This window comes from Myotis daubentonii, chromosome 2, assembly GCF_963259705.1.
Source record: "Myotis daubentonii chromosome 2, mMyoDau2.1, whole genome shotgun sequence".
Taxonomy (NCBI): domain Eukaryota; kingdom Metazoa; phylum Chordata; class Mammalia; order Chiroptera; family Vespertilionidae; genus Myotis; species Myotis daubentonii.
In genome coordinates, this window is record NC_081841.1 from 7,177,770 (window position 1) to 7,183,516 (window position 5,747).

The following is a 5,747-nucleotide window of genomic DNA, read 5'->3' on the forward strand; positions in this document are numbered from 1 at the left end:
AGATAGGTGGGACAACAAACTGATAGTTCTCTTCTCTCTCTCTCTCTCCCTCTCTCCCTTCCTCTCTCTCAAAATAAAGGAAGGAAAGAAGGAAGGAAGGAAGATTGTGTGGTCAGGGAAGGCCTCTGAGGGGAGGTAATTCCAGGCACAAGGAGCAGCAAGTGCAAAGGCCCTGGGGTATGATGAAGTGGAAGGAGACTGGGAGGAAACAAGGTTCGAGAGGAGGTCTGAGGGGCAGGTGGGAGCCAGACCACCGCAGGCCTGGGAGGGAACATGGACTTCACACGAAGGCGAGAGGGAGCCACTGGGGTGTTTCAGTAGCGGAGGAACTTGATCTCACCAATCAACAGACCTCTGTAGCGTCCACGTGAAAGGTACACACGTGAGAGGTGGCTGGTTCGGAATACAGCTGGGAGGCAGAGCAGAGCGGAGCGCTGATGGGGGGGACCCCTTCCCACTGAGCCCAGATGTGTGTGACCTCCGGATCTTCCTCACCAGAGTGCCCCAGATGTGGAACGTAGACCTTCCCCGGCCAGTGCAGCCCTTAGTGGACAGATAGGGAGACTGACGAAAGGGCTGTAGAGGGAATGCAGTGGCTGAGCTGGCGCTCCGACTGGGCCTGTGGCCCCGGTCCCGGCCTCCTGCTCCCCTGCCGCCTCTCTGCTGAAGACGGAGGACGAGGGAGGACCCCTGCTGGGGAATGGCCTTGCAGGCAGAGGCGGGTGGGACGTCACGGAAGGGTCTGGGGGCACAGAGCTGAGGCCTCGCTGGGCAAGGAGGGTGCACGGGGCAGCGTCTTCAGGCTGGCAGGTCTGGGAGCATCTCTCAGAGCGGAGCCTGTGAGAAGAGGAAGAGGGAAGACCCCAGGGGCCTCCCAGAGCCACGAGGACGGGGAAAACAGGGTGGGCAAGGCCACTGGCTCCCCCCGGCCACATAGGTCTGTATGCCTTCCGCCCACCCCACCTCGAAGGGGCTGGTGGGGGCCCCTCCAGGGGAGGGTAAAGCAGGAAAGGAAGAAGCTGGAGACGAAGACTGTGATGCTAGAAGGTGGAGCGGGTGGCCCAGCTTTCACTCGTCCGCCCCTCAGAATAGTGAGTGTTAACATCTTGCTCTCCCTCGAGGCTTCCTCTGGGCTAAGTAGTTAGTGGATGACCACCTGTATTCTCCCCATTTACAAATGAGGCCCCGAGAGTTTAAGGAACTTTCCTAGGGTCACACAGTTAAACGTGGCAGTCAGCATTTGAAGGCAGCTTCTTTAAAAAAAGCAAAAAAGAAAACATATATATTATTGATTTCAGAGAGAAAGGGAAAAGGAGAGGGAGAGAGAGAGAGGAGAAACAGCAATGATGAGAGAGAATCATTGATCGGCTGCCTCCTGATTGAGCCCGCCACCTGGGCGCATGCCCCCGACCGGAATCGAACCCGGAACTCTTCCTTCCGCAGGCCAACGCTCTATCCACTGTGCCACACCGGCTAGGGCTGAAGGCAGCTTCTTAACCACTGTGGGCTCCCACCTCGAGCTCCCGCTGTGACCTTGAGCAAGGCCCCCTGGCCTCAGTCTCCCTGCCTGTGAAGTGGGGGTGGTGGAGTAGAGGAGTCTCAGGGGCCCTGTGGCTCTGGGCCAGAGCCAGACTTGCTTCTCTAGTGGAGGGGCTCACGAGTCTGATGGAGGGGGTGGGGACTGGTCTCAGAACTGTGTTCTCCTCCACGTGCTGGGTGACATGGTGAAGGGTGTGGGGTCTGCCAGGCCACTGCCTCCGCTGAGGGTGGATGTGAGGGTCGCATGAGTTAATGCAGAGGGCCTGGCACACAGTAGTTGCTCAATAAAATGATAGCTCTTAATGTCTTCTCCGAGAGAGGGGAGGATGTCCCTTCACATTTCATCCATTCACTCACTTGGCAAATATTGGTTGAGTACCCACTATGTGCTAGACACTGTCCTTGATGCTGGTGACAGTGGTGCCCCCGATAGCATTAACTCCCTGCCTTCATGCAACTTATTTTCTAGAGGGAGACTCAGACCTGCCCCTCTCCCCCCCAAAAAAGTCAAATGAGTACCATATAGAACATGTTAGTGTGATAAGGGCCAGGAAAAATAAGGCAGAGAAGGGGAGAGGCAGTGCCCTTGGGAGCTTCTCCGTGAAGGTGACTGGAGAGTCAGACCTGAGGGAGATGAGGGAATGAGCAGGAGGAATCTGAGGGAAAAGCACACCAGGCAGTGGGAACAGCCAGGGCTAAGGCCTGAGGCTGGAGGACAACCTCAGGGGATGGATTGTGTAGGACCAGATGTGCAGTAAAATTCTAACCGACGGTGCCCACAGTTAAGACTCGGGTTGCAGATCCCTTTGGGAGGACTGAAATCTTTCTCCCCATCACTGGCTTCATCGGTGATGTCCTTATTATCTTATAGCGATTCCGGGGCTGTCCTCAAGGCCCCAGCCCAGTGCTCTGGGGTGCCAAGGAATCAGGTATATATTTTTATTTATTTATTTATTTTGGTTAATCCTCCCCCGAGGATATTGTTCCATTGATTTTTTTTATTTTTTAGAGAGAGTGGAAGGGAGAGGGAGAGACAGAGAGAAACATTGATGAGAGAGAGACACATCGATTGGTTGTCTCCTGGGCGCACCCTGACCAGGGCCAGGGAACCTGCAACCACGGTACATGTCCTTGATCGGAATCGAACCTGGGACCCTTCAGTCCGCAGGCTGATGCTCTACCCACTGAACAAAACAGGCCAGGGCAGGGATCAGGTATAAATTTCAGATGGTAAAGGTGTGGAGGGACTGCCCGGGCAGGGCAGCTGAACCCCAGGGTGGGGCCCACAGTGAGCTGGGATTCACTGGCACCTCTTGTTCCAGGCCCGCTTGCATCTGGGTGGTGGGTGGGTGTGTAGGGTGGGGGCCAGGGGGACTCAAGCTGGCTACACCCTTGGGTTGATTCCCAGAAGGAATCACTGAGAATCTAGTCTGGAGAGGAGCCAGGCACAGAGGCTGCTGGAACTCAGTAAGTGAGATTTCTTTGTCTTTGGAACTGTCTTAATTCCTCAGCTAGCTTTTGTGTCTCCTTAGAGCTGAGCTCAAAGCTCTTTGGAAGGATCGTTGGTCTTTGAGGGAAGTAGGAAGGAGGATAACTTGGGTTCACAACACAGCTAATTAGCGGAGGGGTTTGGGGAGGTTTAAAAAATTTTTTTTAATTTTTTACAGAGGGAGGAAGAGGGAAACATATTTTCAAGAAATATCAGTCGGTGACTGGGGATCAAACCAAACCTGCAACCTAGGTACGTGCCCTGACCACTGGGAATCAAACCCAGGACCTCCCGGTGCACAGGACGATGCACCAACCATTGGACCACACCAGCCAGGGCGAGGAGCTTTTTCCAAGGGAGACAGTGGGTGGGGACCACAGGAGAGAGAGGAGGAGCAGGCCTTTGAGGGGGGGAGTGAGTGTTAAGACTGGTTGGCCGAGGGAACCCACCAGGATCTTCCACCCAGAGGGTGGTGGTTCTGAGTTCTGAACATGTGACAAGACAGGGAGCAGCCGCTGGTGGTTGATGGGTGCCCTTAGGCAAGCAGTCTAGGAGCCTCCGATTCCCTCTCCTTAAAGAAGATCTGTTGTCTGCGAGGATTAAATGAGATAACCGCCTCTCCCTGTGCCAGGTGCTCAGCATCAGGAGGTGCTGGAGAAGGGCTAGTCCCATCCAGACAGGGAGGGCCGATCACTGGGAGGCAGGACCCCGGTGGGAAGGTTGGGGTGGTGAGGGTGGGGGTGCAGGGGTGCACTCCACCTCCGCTCAGCGTGCCAGGGTCTCCCTGCCTAGGGCCCCGGCCTGGGCACCCTGTCTCACTTTGGGAGAATGCGCAGCTGTGGGGCGGGCCGGCATCCCTGACACTGGACATGGAGGCCCAGGAGTCGGTGTCAGTGAGATTGGGGTGAGGACAGGTGACAACGGGAAGGGCCCTGGTGGCTGGCCTCCAGGACAGGGCCACACTGGGGACCTCCAGGGGATGAAGGGAGTCATGAATACGGGTAAAGCAAGCTGATGTGAGGAAACAAGATGGGACCCTTGGGCTGTCACCAAGGAAGGTGGCTGCTGCCCAGGCCAGCCGAGTGTGGCCAGCGTCCTGGGCTGTTTGGACCCAGAGTTGCCTGTTCTCCCAGAGCTTCAAGAAAAAGAGGGAACAGCGACTTGTAATATGAAATCTTTCCATTTTAAAACATTGGGAATCAATTAACAAAATGAAAGAAATAACCAAAACCACCAGGCAGGCCAAGCAAAACCCACTACCTTGGCTGGTGACCCCTGTGTCCCGCCCCACCCCCCCGCCGCCCCCTGTCCTGGCAAAGGTGGCCCCGAGGGCAGGCAGGCAGGTCCCAGTTGCCTGCTGCAGAACTCTCCTGGGAGGCTCGTCCTCACTCCCCTGCTCTTGGAAATGAGCTCATAATAGACTCAGCTTCCCAGAGACCTTGGGGAGAACAGAGCCATCCTGCTGTGCTGTGTGGTCCCGGGCAAAACCCTTCCCCTCTCTGGGCCAGCTTCCTGTTCTGCGGCAGACAGACGGGCCTGTGGGGTTCCCACAAGTCTGGACAGTGTGTGACTAAATCCCTCGGGCTCTAAGGATGCAATTATTATGGAAGTGACTCTTCCCAGGAACCACACTTCCGGGGTTGGCCACTGCACTCTGCATGTGGTGTGTCAGTCACAATCGTGCGTGTGCAGGGATGTGTCATCATTCGGAGCTTTGCGTGGCCCAATGTAAATACCATTATTTTAATAACTCTGCCCTGGGACCTTTCATGGCTGCTCTGGAAGCCCTAGGAAGCCTAAATAATTCTCCCAGCGACCCGGAGGTGGGGGGTCCCTCCCGGTTTGCAGATATGGAAACCTAAGCTCAGAACACAGGACCCTGACTCCAGCGACCGCGCAAAGCAGCCTGTGGGGTCCCTCCTTACATGATGGGAAAGGAGTCTGCTGTGCCCATCACAGTTTGAGCTGCTGGAAGAGGGCAGAGGGAGAAGAACAAGGTCTTTGCCTTTGACTTTTTCTTGGAGGGGAGAGAGTAGCTGAGCCCTGGCTCCCTCTCTGGCCCTTTAGTCAGAATCCTTCTACCTCTCTCTCTTTTAAAATATGTTTTTATTGATTTCAGAGAGGAAGGGAGAGGGAGACGGAAACATCAGTGATGAGGGAATCATTGATGGGCTGCCTCCTGCATCCCCCCTCCTGGGGATCCAGCCCACAACCCACGCCTGTGCCCTGACTGGGAATCGAACTGTGATCTCCTGGTTCCTAGGTCGAGGCTCAACCACTGAGCCACACCGGCCCCACTTGTTGTCCTGTCCATTCTTTCTCCCCACAATCAATCTGGCCTGTGGTTCCTGCAGCACTCAGAGCCGGAAGTCGAGTGAACCCCAACTCTCTAAACAGTAAAGCGTGAACCCACTGGCCTTCGGAGGGGCCGGTTATGCTGTGAGAGCGCGCCCAGCGGGGGGCCGGGCAGCGGTAAGATGATGTGGGTCTAGAACACCCCAGCTTTTTGTGCGCCCCCCTCCTCCCCAACCCACCCCACCTCGTTTTGGGGGAGGTCAGTGTCTGTGTGTGCTCCCCGGCCCCCCCGGGAGACCCCGTTCCTGCAAGGTGCCCCTCGCGTGGTTGGGGGGCCGTGCTTTCCCGCTGTGGCCCCCCGCAGCGTCCCCGGGAGCGGAGGGCGCGGGCCCTTTAAATCCTCCGGGGCGGCGGCGGGCCGGGG